Source organism: Eptatretus burgeri, chromosome 15 (assembly GCF_056783735.1).
Source record: "Eptatretus burgeri isolate ZD-2024b chromosome 15, Ebu_testis_v1, whole genome shotgun sequence".
In the NCBI taxonomy this organism is placed as follows: domain Eukaryota; kingdom Metazoa; phylum Chordata; class Myxini; order Myxiniformes; family Myxinidae; genus Eptatretus; species Eptatretus burgeri.
Window position 1 is genome coordinate 54,817,529 of NC_140975.1, and position 22,286 is coordinate 54,839,814.

Sequence of the window (22,286 nt, forward strand, 5' to 3'; positions counted from 1 at the left end):
TAGCTTGTGTATAATCTTCATCAGAAATATGAGTATTATTCAACTTACCATATAAACTCTCCCTTGAAGGAAGTTGTGTTTCTTTAAACCTTTCAAATGAATCCATATAGTCATATGGATATATTCCCTTTTGTGATAGGAGATCAATCTCTTCTTGATTTGAGAAATATGATTTAAGACTCGGGAAGTTTATCATATTTGATGCTAACTCAGATCATGGATCTCCCATAAACTTGTATGTGTCAAGATATCTGATATGGGTTGTGGGGGATGTATAAATTGTTTTTGTGAATGAGATGTATTTTTGATCTGTGTTTGGAATGGCGAAAATATTTTCGAATGTCTTTGAAAGTTCATTTATAAATAAATATGTGTCATAGTGAGCGTTGTTGTGAAGAAAGATGGCAATAACGTTTGGAGGTTTGTAATTAATATTGCAACAAGAATGAGCGGGACCTCTATTTTTACCAGGAGGATGACAATGATCTCTAACTATAAACTCCTCAATTTCCTCCCCACAAATATGACAGGTACTGTTATCTCTAAATTCATTTTCCTCTTCCTTTGTTTATGACATTGGTTTTTAGGTTTTCACCATTATTTCTCTTAGTCTTATACAATCTTTTTCCAATCGTCTTACAAAGTCCTCTGAGGCATCTTCTCCTCTATAAAGTTCCAACTTGTTGTATTCATCACCAACAGCTGATTTGATATAATAACAGAAACCACACGGAGTATGTTTTTGCGATATATTTGTGTATGATTTATTTGGATTTGGAGAAACAGTATCTATCTTTTCAAGGATACTTTCAAAATCGGCATATATCACAGGTCAGGTATGGGAGCATGTGCCAGAACAGCGCGTCGCTGCGTCCACTTTCCGCCGGTACTCCAGGGGCCTCCGTCTGGCCATCCCCCAGGCAGATGCCAGGCCCATCCCCATCTCCTTGAGATGATGGTCAACCTGCTGCAACCATGAGGTACGTGGTCGGCCCACTGGCCTCCTCCACTCATGAGACTCCCTCGCTGAGAGAATCTGGTGAGCAGGATCAGCGTCAGGAAAACGAGCCACATGTCCATACAGCCGCAACTGACACTCACGGACTATTATATGCAGGTAACAAATCTCATTCGAGTCTCTCTCAGCAACCGCTCGTTGGACACAAAATCCAACCAGCGATAGCCAAGGATTCTCCGAAGAGACCTGGTACCAAAGGAATTAAGTCTCCGTCTCAGATCCTTGGTCAGAGTCCAAGTCTCGCATCCATAGAGCAAGACTGGAAGTACCAAGGACCTGAAGACTCGGACTTTCGTCCTCCCATACAGGTACCGGCAGCACCACACCCCATGATCCAGTGAATCCATGACTCCCCAGGCCCGACCCAGACGTCTATTGACCTCTGACTCGCAGCCAGCAGAGACATGAATATCACTGCCAAGGTAAGTGAATCTCTCCACGACCTCAACATCCTCACCACAAACAGACACAGACAGGACAGCAGCATCCAAGATGTCACCAAAAGCCTGGATCTTCGTTTTGACCCAAGAAACCCGTAATCCCAACGGCTCTGACTCCTCATTCAGCACCTCGAGGGCCCCCAAGAGGATGTCTAAAGTCTCCGCAAAGATGACTGCATCATCTGCAAAATCAAGGTCCGAGATCTTGACATTGCCAAACGATGCACCGCAACTTGATCTCTCCGACATCCTCCCTAAAATCCAGTCCATACAACTGCTGAAAAGTGTGGGGGCAAGTACACATCCCTGACGAACTCCAGTAACAACTGGAAATAAGTCAGAGATGGTACCACCACACTTCACAGCACTCTCAGTACCAGAGTAGAGTTCAGACATCAGATCGATCAGTTTTGGTGGCACCCCACGAAGACCAAGAATCCTCCAGAGGACATCCCGATTCACTGAATCGAATGCTTTACAGAGATCAACATAGGCTGCAAGCAGCCCCTGCCGAAACTCTCGTCTGCGTTCGGTGAGGACACGAAGTGCAAGGATACGGTCAATCGTTGACCTCTTTGGTGTAAAGCCTGACTGCTCTGGACGCTGGTGCTCAAGCAGATGGTGGCGAACCCTATCAAGAATTATCCGAGCAAAGACCTTGCCCGGCACTGAGAGCAGCGTCACCCCTCGGTAGTTGTTGCAGTCTTGGCGATCACCCTTCCCTTTCCAGAGAGGGACAACAAGGCCCCTCTTCCAGTCAGTTGGGATGATGCCTGTGTTCCAGGCAGAGGACAAAACTGCATGCAACGACACGAGTGCAGCATTTCCACCAGCCTTGAGAAGTTCAGCATGGATGCCACAGATCCCTGGAGCTTTGCCCCGTTTCAACTGGTTCACCGCAGCCTGTGTTTCCACAAGCAAAGGTGGACCACAGTTGATTCGAGGGTCAGCAACAGGGATTGTAACACCCTTGACGTCCAACTCGACAGCTGGGGGATCAGCCTGGTACAACCGCTCAAAGTAACCGGCCCAGCGGGCCTTCACTTCAGACTCCTCTGTCAAGAGCCTACCACTCTCTGCTCGAACTGTATTGCTCCGAGGGATGGGCTTGGATGAATGTAATGCGTGAATTCCCCTGTAAGTGGGACGAGAATCACCTGTCCACAGGTGATGCTCTACCCCCTCACAGATTCCTCGCACATAGGCCTCCTTGTCCACCCTCAGTGCACGTGCAGTTTTACGCCTCAGCTCCCTGAACAGCTCAGCTCTGCCATTCAGCCTGGCCCTGGGACTCTGGTCAATGGTATCCAGTGTCCCTTGTGAGACAAAATTCTTCTTTGCTCTGCGGTGAGCTCCAAGGCATCCACCGGCAACATCAAGGACGGTGGTCTTGAAGGCGCTCCACAACTCTTCAGGACGGCCCAAAGCACCCAGACCACCCAAGTGTCCACTCAGCCTGTTCGCAAACTCCTCAGCTACTCTCTCATCCCTGAGCTTGGCAACATCCAGCCTCGGCTGGGATGGTACCATTCTCCAGGATTTAAGATGCAGCTTTAGAGTTGCTACAACAAGCTTGTGGTCAGTATTGAGGAACTGAGCACTCCGGTAGACCCTGCAGTTCTGGATCATCCTCCAACGACCGTCAATGAGGACATGGTCAATCTCCTTTGCCACACCACCAGCGTTGGAATACCAAGTCCAGCGATGAGCTTGTCGGCGCTGAAACCATGAACCAGCCACCCTAAGTCCATGACTTCTTGCAAAGTCAAGGAACTCAGTGCTATTGTGGTTCATAGTTCCTGACCCATGGGAACCAACACACACCTCATAACCATCCCTATCAGTTCCAGTTGATGCATTGAAATCCCCCAAGACTAGAAGTGTATCTCGTCTGGGGCACTGATCAACCACAGACTCGAGTGTGGCGTAGAATGCATCCTTCACGGTGAGATTACTCACCTCAGTCGGAGCATAAACAGAGACCAGGGAAATGACACCTAAGGAGTGACGAATCCTTAATCTCATAATACGCTCGTTGACCGGTGTTACCTCAATTATCATTGGGGTCAGCTTATTGGACACAGCTTCAGCAACTCCTTGGGTATGGTAACCATCAGAGCAACCAGACCAATAGTAGGTGTAACCACCCACCATTATCTCGCCGCAATCCGGTCTCCGAACCTCAGAGAGAGCTGCAATCCCGATGTCCAAACGCTTGAGCTCAGATGATAACAGAGACAGGTGATCATCCTCTCTTAGGGATAGGACATTCCAGGCACCCACCCGAAGGGACTACCTCAGGTTAACCCAAGGAGACCGCCGTCTGGTGGACGACACCTCAGCACCACTCCGACACACTCTCCCACAATCTGACCCAGGGATGTTACCCCGTGGTTTCCCTCCTATCATCAAAGATTGGGGGTCCCGAAGGCTTTGCCCCAATCCCGTCATCCGGTGAGCTGCTCTGCGAAGGGAAGCTGCACAGGAGGTACTCCCACGGAGTGGGTTTTCAGATTTTTTTGCATTTTTGCGTTTTGCGGAATGAAGGGTTTTACGGTGGCCGGAGTGCAAATCCTGCCACCAACCTCCTAATAAGAAGTGACCCAACTGCAGGAGGACGTCCGCAGACACAGTTGGGCACTAGATATGGATGGCCGTTGGCTCACAAGGAGCTCCTCCACCCTTTGACAGGTTTTGTTTTTAATCCTGCTGGGTGTCCATATCCAAACACCCTCCTCACCAGAAAACTTGGTGGGGGAGACGGTTTAGTCGCCGACAACCCAACCATGGAACAGGTTAGTACAGGTTTACATGGTACCTGTAGCAGGTCACAGATCGAACCTGACCTGACTATATCAGGTATATAGATCGAACCTGACCTGACTATATATATATCACAAACGGATGTTTTATAGATTTGTTAAAATCTTCGAATGATAGGTTTGAACCTGCTTTTGGGAAATTGATTACGGTTGATTTATGATTACTACAATATTTTGAATGTTGATTTTATCGTTCTTTTGTGTGAAAGGAATTGAGACATCTCTTAAAAGGATACATTTTACATTTTCTCTTATATATTTGTGATTTGGTTAATCTTGAGAAATTTTTGATGAAAGCATAATGGGATTTTTCCTTTGAAGTAAAGTGGAGAAGGTCAATGTGCGTTTCATCATTTTTATAGTTGTTTGAAATTTTTAATATCTGAACTTTGTTTGTATCCATTAATCCATATACATTAACAGATAGATTATTCATTTTCTCAAATTTAGGAATATCTCTCAATGACATTGGAAACGTTAAATCTTTAACATTTAATGTATTCTCATATTTCTTATAATGTTCATCCCTTTCAGGTTTCCATTGTGGAGGATGTTAGTGAGCAAGAACAGACCAGAGAACACATTCATTATCTTTGTTTTGAATATTAACAACCGCTTTCTTAAGTTTTATCTCTTTTGGTAAATCAATATAAGCTTGAAGAGGATCTGATTTTAAGATGTGTATATCGAAAAATATTATTTTTGTGATAGTACATCCACTACCTACTACAGTGTTATCAACATCTTGTTCCTGTCTCTGGAGATCATCGTAAACATCACATCTTACAACATATTGAAATGACGAGATAAAGTGTGGGTTTGTCCTCATATGGGGAGTAGTTTCATCATCTTGTCTTACCATTTTCAATTTTACTCCCATATAAAACTTAAAAGTTTTCATTTCACTTAATGTGTTTTTAATTATAATTTTAATACTTTGTTTGACCATATCAACAGCTTCCATGATTGAAGATGGCCCAGGGTCTTGAAAACGAAACAAGCTTATTTTTATATGCCCTTTAAATGCCCCCATCAGTGTTTTCAATGGAGAATTTAGCTTCCCTTTTTTCATTCTTCTTGTGTTTTTGTGATTGAAAGTGCTTCTTATAACTACTCTTCAAAACATCCTTTGAGCAGATATCAGAATGTTTTGTTTTCAACTCAAGAGGAGATATTTGAGAAAATAGATGAAATGTGTGTTTGTTGGTTTGAAGGTGTTTTTTTATATTTATATTCCTCATTACAAACATCGCAGTACGTTGTATTCACCATACTTGTAGAATAAAACTTTGCTTAAACTAAAATTTTCTTGATGAAAATGTCGTTTAATTTATAGGTGAATCTATGCTTAAAAGCATTTTATCCTCCAACTTTTTTCACTTAATAAATTCAATGTTTCAAGACACAAAAGACAAGTTTCAATCAAACTCTTCATTTGTTAAAGATACTGAGAAATATGTCAAGGATGTAAAGTTGAACAAAGATAAATATAACAACTATTGGATAAAAACAATTATGGCGAATAATATGAGTTCTTTAATTTCCTTCAGTGGAAGGGCTTTTAGTATCCCTGGAAGAACATCAATTAACGTATCTCTAACAAAAGTGACTCCTCTCCTTCTGGCAATATATTCAAAACTAGAAAAAGCAATGAAACAAGAAAAAGTTTCAAAAATTAAAAACCTTATGGATGAAGCTTTCGAAAGAAAAAATAAGATCATCTGTGATATGCAAGGAGAAATTTGTATTTTTTTCAACAACCCTAAAGATGTAAATCCTGATGAAATAAAGGATGTCAATATATCAGGTGAAATGACATTTCGTTCAATAATAGTTAAGGATTATTTTAAAATTACCTTTAATAAAAAAAGTGTTGTAGTTGAATCTGGTAATGAAAAAAAGTATATAGGAATCGATGGTAATGTTGTTTCTACTAATTAAATATGAGTCAATATTCAACTGAAGATTTTGAAGATTATGAGAGTGATTATGATATCGTAGCTATGAAAGTAGTTTTATAGATGATACCGAAGATGAATTTCAGTTTAAGTAAAGTTTTACTTTATAAATATGCTAGATTTTGAGCCTCTTGAATTCGCTGATTCGCCATATGACAAATTTGAGAATTGTCCTGCGTGTGAAAGAGTGGGATTAAACACAGAGTCAAAAGCCTATAAACAATGTATATTCTGTGATTATCTTCTAATTAATGATAATAAAAAAATATAAAAAGGAAAAGAATTCTTTTAGATTTACACCAAAAATGAATTACTTTATAAGATTGATTAGAGAAATGAATGTAATCTATGAGGGTGATAACACAACTTTCCTTACAAGGGAAGAAACTGAACGTATAAGAGAAATGTTCAAAGGATTGTTGATATAAATTATTCACGATTGTCATTTTCAGGGAAATATCAACACAAGATATTGCATAAATAAAATAATGGATTGCCTTGAAATTAAACCCGAACTTAGGATAAAATATAGAGTTTCTAAAAGAGCCAATTACAAATTAAATAACCTGTTTTCCAAATATATAAATGAATGATTTTTTACCCATTTTGGAAAATAAGATAAAATTTAACAATCATAAAAATCTTCCAAATTCATTAAGATGTCTCATAGTTGGTTCAAGTGGATGGGGGGAAAACCTGCTTACTTTTGAAGATGCTCCTGACTCCCAACTTTTTAGATTATGATACTTTTATAATTTTCACAAAGTTGAGTTTTCAACCACAGTATCAACTACTCTCACAAGGTTTTAATGCTGGTCTTCAAAAAGAAGATATAATCGGTTAATTTAAACTTCAAAAAAACCGAAATGATTATAACATTGAAGATATAATACAACTATTTTGTGATACACAGAGATGTAAAAATAAATCAAAACCGATAACTTGTATTCTTAGTGATAATACGGATGATACACCGTCTCCCCAAGATTTGGATAACTCAAAAAAGAACCTCGTTATCTTTTATGATTGTGTTAATGAGAGAAACCAAACGGTAATGGACAGCTACAACACAAGAGGGAGACATTCTTCTTTTAATTGTGTTTATCTTAGTCAATCATACTTTCAACTTCCTCGTCGTTCCATCATATACAATGCTAATACTTTTATTTTATTCAAGTTAAATTCAATAGATATAAACAATTTTTGGAGATATAATTGTTCTCCATTATGTAGTAAAAAGGAATTTGGGGATTACATGAAGCACACAAATGAAAAATATAAATATATTGTTGTGAAACAAGATGAGATATTAAATGATATTTTCCAATAAATAAATGGATGTGAAAGAAAGAGCAAGAAGATTTAAGGAACATGAAGAGTTGGTTTCAAAAGTTGTAAAACAACAGGAAGACAAAAAGAAGAAACGCAGACAGAAACTAACGGGTGAAGAAGCATTTGAAAGAAAACAAGAGAACTTTTTTAAACCACTTTTAGAAACTTCCCAAGAAAAAATTATAGATGTTTCGACAGTTCCCACAAGAGAATATACTCCTAAAATAACTTCAAATGATAAAAGATTTCAGTCAAATGACGGAATAAGAATTAGAGCATATCGGAGAATTAGAATATGATGATGAAGGATTATTTCAATGACTGGAAGAGATTAATCACCCCCCCCCCCTGATTATATTGTGAATGCTCTTCAAAACAATGAATATTCAGCGGATTCAAAAACCAAAGCAGGACTTGTTCCAACAAAACAACCAGAAATATTTCATCTTGTTCAAGAAAAGGTACTGATATTTCATGATGAATTAAGGTTCTTGAGTTCTGCTCAACCTCCTGTTAAACGAACTCCGAGATTAATGTTTCTTCTCACAAAAGATGGAAGACAAGCTAGCTTCAACTGTGAGGTATGAATCAAAGTATTTTGATAAACCATTGGATATGAAAAATAATGATGATAGAGTATATATTGATCTGCTGAACACTCTTAATTATAGGGTTAGTATTTCTGGTAAAAGTAGGAAAAATGAGGAGAAACACATTATTCAGGCTTTAAATGTCCTTGGTTCAGGTAGTAGTTTTCTTCCAAATGACCCATCGCAATTAGTTAATAAACTGTTATTGTTGTTAGGTAGTAAGAAAGCTGGAAATAACAATTGTTTTAATGAAGCATCAGCCATTTTAGACCAGTTGATGAACATGAAATTAATCAATAAATACCAATATAAAGACATTTTATCTCATATTAAATAAGATGAGAAGCACAATCGTGAGTTTTGATTTCACGACAAGCAACCACACATCTTCATTCCCATACACACTACAACTTGACCCAACAAAAGAATATGAGGCATCTTTATTGTCCATGGAAACTTATAATACCTTATTTAATATAACTGAGAAAAATGACAAGTTTAGTTATAATCCGGGAAGTGGATACAAAACGATAACAGTCTCACCCAGAGCATATGAGATTTCTCAAATATCTTCCGAAATTGTTCGTCTTATGAAAGAACAGGGTGATGAACCAAAAAATATTGTTATAGACATTCAAAAACATACTTCAAAATCAACGATTAAGCTTAAAAATAACTACAAGGTTGATTTCACAATCGATAAATCATTTAGAGAGTTATTGGGTTTCTCTCAAAAAAGATTGAAACTAATGGGACGTCTTACAGTGATAATGTCATTCAAATATCCTCAGGAATAAATTCGGTATATATTCACTGTGATTTGATTGATTGTGCTTATAATGATGGAATAAGAACAAATACAATATTTTCATTCAGCACATACTCAACCCCAATTGGTTATAAATTAAATATGGAACTCAAAAATCTGGTTTATCTCCCAGTGTCAGGAAAAACCATATACATAGTAAATTTTAGGATAACGGACCAAGAAAATCGTATGATTTCTTTTAATGGAGAAGTTATATCTATCAGAATTCACCTACGTGAAGTTTTCCAAAAAACAAATACGATGGTTATTGTGAGGAAACACGAGTTGGGAAAATATAAAATAATTACAGGGGATGGGATGTTCCTTTCCCCATACTACAAGGGTGAAGGTATGTATCTTGGTAGAGGATACTATAAACCTAAGAGACAAAGGGGTGTTGGACATCAATTTAGAGTAGATGGGATAATTGATACTCTAATGGGTATTGGTTCAACTATTCTTAAACATAAAGACCTCATTGGTTCAACTGCTTCTGCTATGGGAAATGTAGCAGGTGCTGTAAAGAGCATAAAAGATGCCCAAAAGGAATCTCATAAATTACAAGCAATTAAAGAAATTAAGAAAGGCAAAACTCAGTTGTCCCCGCAAGAACGACAGAAAATAATTCAAATACTTGGGTCAGCGTTTCAAACGTTTTAACATCTTTTTTCCTAAATAAATACAAGTATGGAAACAATTGATAGTATCTATGATTTGGATGATACAATTATCATCTCAAACTCCACTAAAAAAGAAGATTACTTCAAGGTAAATGCAATAACTGGAACAGACTGGAATGCAAATGGTACAAAAAGTTTTGAAATCAGTAATCAACAAACTTACTTGAATCTATCCGAAAGTTTCTTGTTGTGTAAATTTACATTCATTAAGGCTGGGAATAACACAAATGCTACACTCATAAATTATTTATTTTGGAAAATGTTTGATAGTGTTCGTTTGTACATTGGAACACAAGAAGTTGAAGCGGTTGCTTATGTCTCTGCTGTATCTGAAATGATGAAATTTACACTATATTCATTCAGTGATAGAATGGGAAAGGGGGCTGTCGAAGGTTTTATTTCTGATATGTCAACGGGAATAAACACAGACCCTGGATATACTCAAAGGAAAGGAATGTATAATGGTGATACAAAAGCAGTTAATAGTTTTACTGTGGCAGTTCCTCTTAAAGGTATATTTGGATTTTGTGATCATGATAAAGTTCTGTATGGTCTTAAAATTAGATTTCAACCTCAAAGGAATGATAATGAAAATAGATTACTTTTTGGTGCCCAGAATAAATTTGTAATTGATGAAATGAGTTGGTATATGAGTGAATATACTCCTAATCTTAAAACAGAAGAGATGTTGAACAGAAGACTTAACTCAAAGAAACCACTCAGTGTATCATACCTCAAAAGATGTCAACACATTAAACTAAACCAAACCACTTACACGTGGAATTTGGTTGTTCTGGAAGGAAAGCCACGATATCTATGGATCATTTTTTTTTAAAACAGATGGTGATACTGCTACAGATAAGAATAATGCATTGAGTGATAATGCTAAGGTGAAACAAGTTCGTGTTTCTCTCGATGGAACATTTTATCCACGAAATAGATTGGAAATTAATTGGGAAAAAATAATTTAGCTGAAGCATACAAGTCTTACCAAAAGGTGTGTGAAAGTAATAGAAATAAAGAACCTATTTTGGATATGACAGCATTTAAAAGTTTGTATACAATCTATGCGTTTGAGCTGAGTGCTCAAAAGGAAACTATAAAGTCTAATCGAGTGGATACTTCCCTATACATTGAAAGAGGAGAGAGCGACGAAGTTGATACATATTGTTTGCTTTTTGAAGAAACAGAATTGCAGATTAATACAGATAATGGTGTTATGATTAGTCTCACATATTTTTTTATAAAATAAATGAGTGGCAAAGTACCAACTGGGGTATAGGTTCATTAAAATCAATCTTCATAAACTATCATCTTGTACTCAAAATCAAATGCCTTCTACGATTAACGTTAATACAATTCAGAGAAAAGGAGCAGTAAGAATTGATGTTTTGCTCACAAGAGAACAGGTTAAAATCTTGAACGATACTGGATCACTTAAAATTAAAATGACAAAACGAATGTTGAAAAAATATTCAATAAGAGAGATGAGTGGAGGATTTCTCCCATTTCTAATTCCTTTATTTGCTGGTTTAAGTGCGGTTGGAGCATTGACGGGTGGTATTTCAACAGCGGTGAAAACTGCCAATGAAAGGAAGGCTCAACTCCGGGCTCAAAAAGAATTGGAAAGACATAACAAAGAGTTGGAAAAACAAATTCGTGGAAGTGGCATAATTGTAGATTTTGCTGAAAAACTTGAAAATCTGCCTGATAAAGCGAGATTGTTCGTTGGAGATATGCTTTCTTTTATCGCACAAGCAGGTATAAAATTAACTAAAAGGGGTAATGGATTATATCTTTCTAATAAATAAATGAGCATTGATGAGTTGTTTAAAGAATTTGGAAAGAATACAACATCAAATTTAGAACTTGTCAAATATTGTAAGAAATTAAACATTCATAATGTGGTTATTTGTATGGGAGATGAATTAACAAACATGCCTAAACATACAAAGAATATTATTATGAACTTAGAAGATAATAATGGGAACGGTTCTCATTGGGTTTGTATTTTTAATAGTCAAGACAAATATTATTTTGATAGTTTTGGTCTTCCACCACCTGTTGAAGTCATAAAATTCTTACAGAATGGTGCTTATCAAACATTTCAAGTCCAATAATTAAATTCCAAGTGTTGTGGTCAATTATGTCTCTATGTGTTATTTGAACTCAACAAAAATATTTTTTTATGAGATTATTTTTAATCTAATGTAAATGACTTTTGTTTGTAAAGATGGTTCTATCTTTGGTGTATCCGAAGAACTGGATATTGATTTATCAAATTATTACACAAAGGCACAGGCTGAACGACAGAAATATAGTATAGCAAAAAATATTAATATGAAAAATGTTTATAAATTAATCAATTATCCAAGCCCGACGGATGCGAATGACTTGGTGAGATAAAGTGATTTATCACAATATATATCCTTAAATAAAAGGGTCGTTTATTCCAAAGATACAAAAGTGTTGATTTTATCTCCAGGTCATACAGAATTCACAGTTCGAATTAAAATAATTTTTATAAAGAAGGGCGTATCGTTTGTATGAGAATAGAACAATGGGGGTATGATATGAATGATTTAGGGTATAATTGGTCATTTAAATTGACCTAGAAGACCTGGAACAATTCAATGAGTCTCATAAGGAAGAATATTATCCACTTGGTATAGAGAATGAGTTTTGTGGAAGCGTGATTCGTAAACAATAAATAAAATAATTAAATAAGGGTAAATATAATAATGGTTTTGCCCTAGTTTATATCATGAAAACAGAAAAAAACAGGATTATATATAATAAGTAAGGAAATACAAAATGATTTAACTATGGGAAGATGGGGAGGTGTTTCGTGTCATAATATTATTCTGTCATATATTTCTCATACATAAATGACAGTAAGAAGCCTTCAAGAAAATTATCATTTCTGTGTCGAAGCATACCTTCAAGAAAAGGGTATTCAGTATTTTAATAAATATGTTCTATAACATATGAATGAGGTATTTTCAATAAAAGATTGGCGTTATGCTGATGTTGATAAACCAACAACTTTGGATTTAATTAGAATGTTAAATAATGAAAAAATTGTAAAGTTAAGAAAACGTAAGGCTCTTTTCGAAATTCAAACGAAATTTTATTGGTTTCCTGTTGCAAAAAAAAATATTTTGGCTTCAGGAATAACAAGAAATCCCGATGAATATATGTATGATATTCTATGGGGTGTAAGTGATTCAAGGATAGTAAGGGACGTGGAAGGAGTAGAAGAGACAGAAGAATTGAGAGAAGAGAGAGAAGGAGGAGAGAGAGAAGAGAGTGAAGGAGGAGAGGGAGGAGAAGGAGGAAACAGAGAGAACTCGAGGGGGAGCACTCGGTGGAGTGCAAAACCTCCGCCACCAATAAAGCTGGGTCACTTAAGTGAACCTGATATCCTATTCATTGTACGTAAAAAGGATCAGACTCTACTGAACCACGATTGAATAAACTAAACTAGATTGACGCGCATGTAGAAATGCCAAAAAAAAAAAAATCGAAATTTTTTTGAAAAAAAAGGTGAAAAATTTGTTTGTTTTTTCTCTAACAAATTTTTTTTTGGGGGGGGGGGTTGGAAATCACTTGAAACATGTAGAAATGCATAATAAAAAAATTCAAATATTTTTCAAATAAACTCAATTTTTTTGAAAAAAAGTTTTTTTTTTTTGGACTAAGTCCAAAATCTAATGGCATGATCCTTGGACCATTCCTAATCCCCCCACCAAGTTTCGTCGAAATCCGTCCAGGAGTTTTTCCATATTACTGTTCACAAACAAACAGACAGGGGTGAAAACAGTAACCTCCGTCCATCTTCGATGGCGGAGGTTAATAAATAAATATCAAAATATGGAATCTGGTGAGATTAAAAAAAGATTGGAGGTATTACAGAAAATAAATAAATCTCAACTCACCGAGTGGGAAAAAAAAGAATTGACAAGTCTATTTGCAATATTTTCGACAAGACTATTGTCATCGTTTTCAAGGGAAAGATATTGACGTAAATTAAATTTTTTCATTTATTTCTTAAATAAATGGAGGAGAGAGTGAAGGCATTTCTAAAGATTCTTTATGTTTTAAAAAACAAGATTCAAATGTGCATATTGGAAACTAAAAAGGTTTTCGCACTCTGTAGGAATTTTTCTCATAAATAAATGAGTTATTGTCAAAAATGTAAAAAGAAAACTCACACTAAAAATATTTCATATTTTAAAAGTAAAAATAATAGGGTCATACAAAAAGGTACATGTTCGGTGTGTTGTTCAAAAAAGGGTCAATTTATCTCAAGACACAAACGTGGAGGAGATATACAAAAGTTTTTATCAGGAAGTAAATTTACAACTACTGGAATAACAGGGGAATTACATCTACCAGGATATTCTTTCTGTGGTCCAGGCACAAACTTGGATAAAAGATTAGATGAGGCAGACAATCCTAAACCATGGAGTAAACCCATCAATAGGGTTGATGAAGTGTGCATGAGGCACGATATTGATTATGGGAATACCACAACTTTGGAAGAAAAACAGTAAGCCGATAGAGAAATGTTGTAAAATTTGTCTCTGATACAAGATCCAACCTTGAGAGAAAAAGTTGATAGGTTCATCGTGAAGAAGATGATCAGTGCTAAATTGAAACTTGGACTTGGAAATTCAAAAAACTTATAGGCTCTAATGATGTCATTAAGATTGAAGAGCAATTAGCTGATGAATTACATAAACCAATATTCACAAAGTTTCAGAGAAGGAAGGTTTATTCCAAGGAAGTTGATTACATCTGCTCCGCTGATTTGATTGAACTCAATAATGATAAGGGGTACAAGTATGCTTTAACCGTTATTGATTTGAGGAGTAGATATGCGTGGGTTGTCCCTTTAAAAAACAAAACAGGTAATACTCTTATGTTAGCCTCTCAACAGATTTTTAATAAAAGTAAGAGAAAACCTCAAAAATTGTGGACTGTGGGTAGAGTTTTATAACAAGACATTTATGAATTTTCCAAAAATTAACAGTATTACATTATACAGTACCTTTAATGAAGGAAAAGCCGTTGTTATTGAGCGTTTCAATCACACTTTGAAAGAGAGACTGTATAAAAAATTTACAACAGGAAACCAATAAAATTTATTCTGAATTTCTAAAAGAGCCTTGTGTTTTTCTCAACTTCAAAATTCTTTCATTATTTTACATTTTAGTTCAAATCCAAAGTTGTTGGTTTATTATCATCAGTATAAAGCCAATCTTTTATTGAAAACACCCCATTCTTATGTTGTAGAACATATTGTTACGGTTCTAGAAACCGTATGCATACAACATACAGGTGTCCCAAGTCAGTTATTCCATTAAGTAAATGTGTAGACAGATTCCTTCCTTGTGTTTAGTGGGAAATTAAAGGGGTGCGTTGCGATGTTTTTTTAGTTAGATTAATAAATCTTTATATCCCCACTCCATTCCATTGCAAAGGCAAATCCACGACAACCCACGGTATCCTCTGCCTGCTTGCCCCTCCTCTCGCTTGCTACTCATATGTGCGCTGAACAGCTGCGTGTTCACCTCCTCGCCTAACCAGCGACTCGCTGTCTGAGACAAAATCCTCTTACAGTAGTTCTTTTTGGCGAGTCCGCACATGTGGAGTGGGTGGGCTCCCCGGTATGGCCGAAACCCGCCCAGAAAGGGCGGACCCATGGAAGCGCCGTCCAATCAAGGCAGACATTGACGTCAGCTTCACCAAGGCCACTCACCGCTGAAAGAGATGGATAAATTACGATACCATCCTCAGGGTGGAGTGCTTGGAGTTCGGAGAGTTCGTGAAGTGCTGAGACAGTTCGTTCTGTGCTGGAGTCTTGAGTTATTTGGGGGTCTGGAAAAGAAGCGAAACGGCAACAGACGCTTGGAAGCCCGAATCCTGTCCCAGACCGGAATGGTTTAAAGAAAGATCTGTGGAGGATCCAAGGAGTTCTTTGGGGGTCGTTTGTTGAGAGTGAGAGAGTGAGAGACCCAAAGACTCAGCCTCATCGCGGGGGATACCCAATGATCCTGGCTGACTTGGATTCAACACACACACGAACTACATACGTGCGGCTGTGGGCCAAGCTGCGCGACCATTGCCAGGTGCCGCACCACGGAGCATCCCTTTCCCCGGAACTCAGGTACCGAGAACTGCGACCTCAACTCCCTCCCTCCCTGGCTACAAAAGTTCTTTGCCTTCAACTGGGTTTATTTTGTCTGAGTGTTTGGCGCTGTCCATTAAGTAGAACTGTACAAGTTATTCGAACTTTGTAAATCTTGCCTGTATTATTCTCGCTACAAGTCTGCTCTATGTCTGCTTTATAAGTTGCTGTAAAGTTGTCGCACTACATCTTCCTCTCATCTTCCCCTGCATAACATCCCCAATAAACCTGTTACCTGTACCACATAACTTTCCTCGCTTTATTGTAAATAAATTATTATTAGAAATGTTCCCAGTTCGTTTTCGGCTTTTCCTTCATTGGTCCAGCATCGTTTGGATCTGAGGTTAGCCGGGTCTTTATCCCCGATATTCTGTTCATTCGAGCCGGTACGTTCTTGGTAGTTCCGCTCGGATAAATCTGAACCGGAAAGGTGGTTTGTAGTTGAAAGAGTGATCCGGTTCAGGCAAGACGTACCGAGGGCATGGTTCCCCGGTAGACGATACCGCGTGGTTAATTTGGTAAGTTGGTTCTAGACAAAAAGACTCTACGCTACGTGGTGAAGGTATTGACGTCCACGGTCGGTTAAGCGATCCGCCACATCACGGAATTTTCCATGAGCGATGGCCTACAATTCCGGGAGTCTGGTGGGAGGCGACATAACTTCCCCCACAAAGCAGTCGTTCTCGCCACCAGTCCCCGGCCCGCAACAGTTTGGTTTCAGGAGTGGGATTCGAACCCCTCCGCCTCCATCGAGAAATTTACGGGATTCGGACCAGGGGTGTGCTTGGCAACCCCCACATCCCCCCTCCCCCCTTTCCCTCCGAAATTAAGAGCAGCAGTAAAATTTTATTTAATTCTCGGTACGAACAATGGTGCACCAAGACGAGCTGGTACAGGTGGGTTCTGAGATAATCTTAGAAGAACCCGTGGCTCAGGACAACACCTGTGATGGAGATCTTTCCCTGCAGCCAAACCCAGAGGTAGCATTGGGGGCAACGGCGACAATGCCTGAGGATCCCCTGCATCAAATTTCCCTCTGAGAGGACCGAACAATCGCTGTCGAACCCGTGCCCGATCGTGGCGGATCGGCTCCGCCGAGGCCACCTGACATGGGCCAGATCATAGACATGATAAATGACTAATGAGACTAATGGATCATATGAGACTAATGAGACCGATCATAGAGACTAATGGATGCGAATACGCAAACAATGAAAGCGGGTAAGGAGGAAATGATTGTGGAAATGCAAAACATGGAAAAACGCATGAATGGGAATATGCAAAACGTGGTCTGGAATTTTTCAAACGGGACCAGGACTGTACGTGGGGAAATGACCGAGTCGAGGGGAAGTGTGGAGGCCTTTCCGACCGCGATGACGACGGGCAAGGTCGAGGTGACGAGTGATGCCACGATAATAAAGGGAGAAATCTGTAAGCTCGGACAGAGGATGACGGAAATAATAAAAGGGATGCAGAAATTAAAAGAGGTGGAGGAATTGTACCAAGTTAAAGAGGGGCACACACACATAAAACTGGTAAGGGACATTGAGGTTGAGCTTAGTGAATGTATTGGGACCCAATGCGAGAGTCAGTTTAACCTCCCACAGGAACAAGGGGAGACGATAAGCTCCCTCGAAGCAGACCATGACGAGGTGAGTCCGGTAAGGCCGTACAAGGTGGAGCCGATGCATGATGCGAAAGGGTACATGCCGAGCTTTGGGGGGTTAGAAACCCGGGATCTTTTGGGCTTACCCAAGCCCCCAGTATGATTGTGCTGGAGTGTGTGCAGACTGCGAGTAACATGGTATGTGTAAGTGCATGTGTGAAAATGGTACACGGACTGACCCAGATGGGAGACGTGGGTGGCGAGCCAAATGAGATGCACGGAACTATTTCGGGAACGGTGCCAGCTTCACGGGACGTCACGTGCGAGATCCGTTCTGTGTTTTGCGAACGGCCCAAGCGCATATGTTTGCGCGATCGGGACCTGGCGCTGAAACATTCCACGGTTGGTACAAGACCGCGCGGACTGCTAAAATGGAGGCGAATTGAATTGTTTGAATTTGGAAAGCATGGATCCCCATGTGGGCGCGTGTGCGAGGCTCAACATGCTGCGTAGCACGAGAGGCGTTCGCGGGACGTGCAGAGTAGGCCATGGGTCCAAGGGACCGAGTTAGTGTAATGGGCATGGGTAGCCCACGAAAACGGGACCCAGAGCACCAAAATGCCAAGTGGGCAACGACGGGGAAGATGCCAGGAAGGACATTCCCCACGTTCATAAGGAGTAGATAGGCTCAGAGACAGCCTCAGTGACCGGGGGGTGCTGAAGTTCGAGTTCGGCAGATGGGTATCCCTGCCAATGGAGCCATGCTGCCCAGCCATGAAATTGTGCGAGAGCACGGAGGAAAATTAGTGGGCCAGGCCCAAATTAATAATGAACACCAACACAGGTGACGGGAATCGTGGTTGCTAGAACCGATTGTTTAAAGAGACAGGTGTGTTGAAAAGCCCTGGGGATAGATTAAAGTTTAATAAATGGTAGGATAGATAGGAAACGTGTACCCCTTCACACCATCCATCCCTTCATTGTTCGTTGCCCGCTGGACTCATCGTGAAAATGATGAGACCTGCGGGAGCTATTATGAAGCTACATTAGGCCTCGAGACAAATTCACTTGTCTCTTTCTCAATCTTCATAGAAGGGATCTTGGGGATTGGGAATAGACAGTTAGGACAGGTTAGCCGAACAAAGACGATAAGAGGGTTTGGGACACACATAACACAACATAACATAACATAAAGTCTAAATTTAGGGTTTTTTTGTTACAACGTAAATGGGGTGGGTATGGACAAGGACAGGCATAGGCAATAGGTTTGGGGGAGACCGAAGGGTAGGGCCGAACCCGTCTTCGGAATGGCCAAAGCCGCCACACTCCCACAACCTCATGAGACCACACCGAGGCCGGCCAGCTTCATGTGCTGACCTGTTGTACTGTACCTTACCTGGTCTGCATTTGCCATGTCTTTGCCTTGACTCCATTTGTCATACCTGCCGATGCCTTTATTTGCCTTGCCACATCACTCAACTTTATCATGTGTGCCAGGACCATTTTTGTGTAAGTGTTTGCAAGGACTGCCCTGCAGGCAGCCGCATTACCGGGGATGGCATTTGTGCAGCCTGGACATCTCCTTGTTGGTTATAAAGGCCAGTTCAAATGGACTGGGAGACGGCGTATGGCCTGCCGTGTTTGGGTGAGTTGCCTCCAGCAGCCAGGAAACGGAAAAGAAAAAAAACCAACAAACAAAGGACCATTGAGGACCCTGAAGACACCTGATCATTGATTGCCTGCTGCTGCACTAATCTCCGAATGTTGCCTTTATTGTCCTCCCTTAAGTCACAGGTCCTGGGCCATGAGTAATGTAAATAGTAGAAATGTATATCGTTCCAACCCACCTGCTTGTTTAGTGCAAATTCCGGCAATGTAGATAAGTTGTCCGCATTAGTCTGCTGGTTTAGTTGTGCAACGCACTCGGTTATTAGGGTACCCGTGAGTACAGGGTACCCTATTGTTTTTCTTGTTTATTATTATTACGCATTATTATTATTTTTCCGCCGGCATTTTGCACCCTTTTTCGCTTTAAAAATCATTTTCTCTGGAACACTAAGGCCGATCGACAGGAAATTTTCACCATAGTATGTATCTTTTTGATAGCACAATCACGTTATAATTATGATGTCATTGGTCACGTGGTGTGGTCGCCATCTTGAAAAAAGCGATAAACTTTGGACATCTGTATCTCGGAAACCGTGCAATGGAAAAATTTTTCGTTTGATACATTTTACTAAGCTTACTATGGGGAACACGTGTGATTTTTCGTGACGTCATAGGTGAAGCGATATACCGGTGAAAATTCGTCAAGTAGAACGCCGTATCGGAAAAATCTGAAATTTTTTGAGCGTCATCTATGCCAAAATTCATCATCAAAAATGTTTTTTTTGACGTCATCGATGACGTAATTCGGCCGCCATCTTGTTTTTTTTTAATCTTCTCCAGAAGGGCTGGACAGATTGAGGTGGGACTTTACAGGTACATTCACCAAGAGTTCCTTTCTCAAGTTTGTTAATTTCTTGTTGACAGGTCATATGGTTTGGCGGCCATCTTGAAAAAACCTTAAAACCTTCAAACATATTCTTCTCCAGAAGCGCTGGTCCAATGAAGGCGAGATTTCAGAACTATATTCGTGACATGCATGCGATATAAGTTTGTTAATTTCGAAATGATAGGTCACATGGTTTGGCCGTCATGTTGGATTTAAGAAAAATATTAAATAATGTTTTCTCTGGAATTTCATAAGCCATCGAAGCGAAAATTTGCAAGTGCCTTCCTCCCTCCAGTCTGCATAGATGGTAAAAAAATTTTTTACCTCAGAAGTCACATGGTTTGGCGGCCATCTTGGATAGAAAAATAGACCTTATCCGATTTACACGAACCTTCACACACTTGTTTGGGTCGATGATGAAAAGCAGAATTTAAATTTATGATATCATAGGTCACAAGGTTCGGCAGCCATCTTGGATTGAAAATGAATAAATTTTTAAAATCTTCTTCTCCAGAAGGGCAAGACAGATTAAGACGAAACTTCACACAAATATTCCCCATGAGGTCCTTTCTCAAGTTTGTTAATTTCTTCTTGATCGATCACATGGTTTTGTGGCGATCTTGAAAAAACCCTAAAACCTTCAAACATCTTCTTCTCCAGAAGCGCTGGTCCGATGAAGGAGAGATTTCAGAACGATATTCGGGACATGTAGGCGATATAAGTTTGTTAATTTCGAATTGATAAGTCACACTGTTTGGCCGCCATGTTGGATTTAAGAAAAATATTAAATAATGTTTTCTCTGGAACTGCTTAACCTAATGAATGTAAAGTTTGCAATTATCATCTATCATCGTGTGTGCACGCGTGGTAAAAATTCTGACGTCACATGTCACATGGTTTGGCAGCCATCTTGGATAGAAAAACGCACCTTTACCGATTAACACGAAACTTCAGAAACCTGTTCCAATACCCAGTTGGAAGCAGAATTTAAATTTGTGATGTCATAGGTCACATGGTTCGTCAGCCATCTTGGATTGAAAAATAATATCTTAAAACATCTTTTTCTCTGAAACGACTGAACAGATCCAGGCGAAACTCCACCACTATGACCGCCTCTCCATGACGAATAAAAAGTTCTCACCCCTTTTGAGGTACGATACAACGTTTGGCAGCCATAGTGGATTGAAGGAAAAATATTAATTAATGTTTACTCTGGAACTACTGCATCAATAAAGGTGAAACATCACCTTTATGGTGGAAGAGTCATGCGGAATGAGGGTTTGAAATTTCAACGGGATCGGGCCCAGGGTTTGGCAGCCATGTTGGTTTTAAGAAAAATATTAAATAATGTTTTCTCTGGAACTGCTTAACCTAGCGAAGCGAAAATTTGCACTTGTCGTCTGTGATCGTTTTTGCACATGTGGTGAAAAGTATGACGTCACAAGTAACATGGTTTGGCCGCCATCTTGGATTGAAGGATAAATATTAATTAATGTTTATTCTGTAACCGCTGCTTCTATATATACGAAAATTTAAATTTGTAATTTAGCTGACATGCGAAACAAAAGTTTAAAATTTCAACCTGATCGGTCACGCGGTTTGGCAGCCAGAATTATTTAATTATTTGAATCTGTTCGCCAGTAATAAGGAAATTGAACGCTTTGTGCTGCCCGGTTCTTAACTCGTCTGTTCCACGCCGTCTCGAAGCAGGCCTGTGTTTGTATCACCATTAAATAATGTTTTCTCTGGCACCGCTTATCCGATAAATGCGAAACTTTGCGACTATGATTTAAGTCTCATGTTGTATCAGTTGTGTCAAAGGCGGACGGACTGGGTACCCGGTCATCACTGCCAGCAGTTATAAAGTGGCAGTTCTAGTTTATTTTGAGACATGTATTTGAAATGTCGCACTCAGGGATCCGTAGATAAGATGTACAAGGGGAAACTACACCTGCATGCAACACAAACATTAACGACTCGGGTCGAGTCGAGCAAAAGGGAGGGGGGTAGTGTTGCAGTTCTCGGAAATGCATGCATCCAACAGATGTTATCGTGTCTGTGCAATGCATCCAACATGCATGCATCCAACAGATGTTATCGCATCCAACATGCAACACTTTGTTATCGTGCAGAGCAGTGCACAAATTGACACATCTTACTGTCTGTGCATGGGTTCGCAATAACATCGTACCTTCGGTCCTCGCGGACGGCAAACATCCCCCCGCCTCCACGGCCAACAAAGCTGCGATCGGGCAGAGGCATGCGGCACAGCCCGGGCGACATTGGTGCACACGGAGCAGGGGCGTTGGCCAGTGCTGGTCGTGGGCGACCGAGCGGGCATTCGG

The 22,286-nt window shown here is 39.6% G+C and overlaps 1 protein-coding gene and 1 long non-coding RNA gene across 3 annotated transcripts in view; one reads left to right on the forward strand and one right to left on the reverse strand.

The window, feature by feature from the left end:
- Positions 1–5,676, forward strand: part of LOC147012197 (uncharacterized) — a 175,256-nt gene extending 169,580 nt beyond the window's left edge. For both annotated transcript variants that reach the window (XR_015051512.1, XR_015051510.1), the window contains exon 4: positions 4,815–5,676. This is a non-coding gene — a long non-coding RNA (uncharacterized LOC147012197). The remainder of the gene's footprint in view (positions 1–4,814) is intronic.
- LOC147012200 (galactoside alpha-(1,2)-fucosyltransferase 2-like) overlaps positions 1–22,286 on the reverse strand; it is a 93,282-nt gene that overhangs the window by 7,251 nt on the left and 63,745 nt on the right. The gene's annotated exons all lie outside the window — the stretch shown is intronic.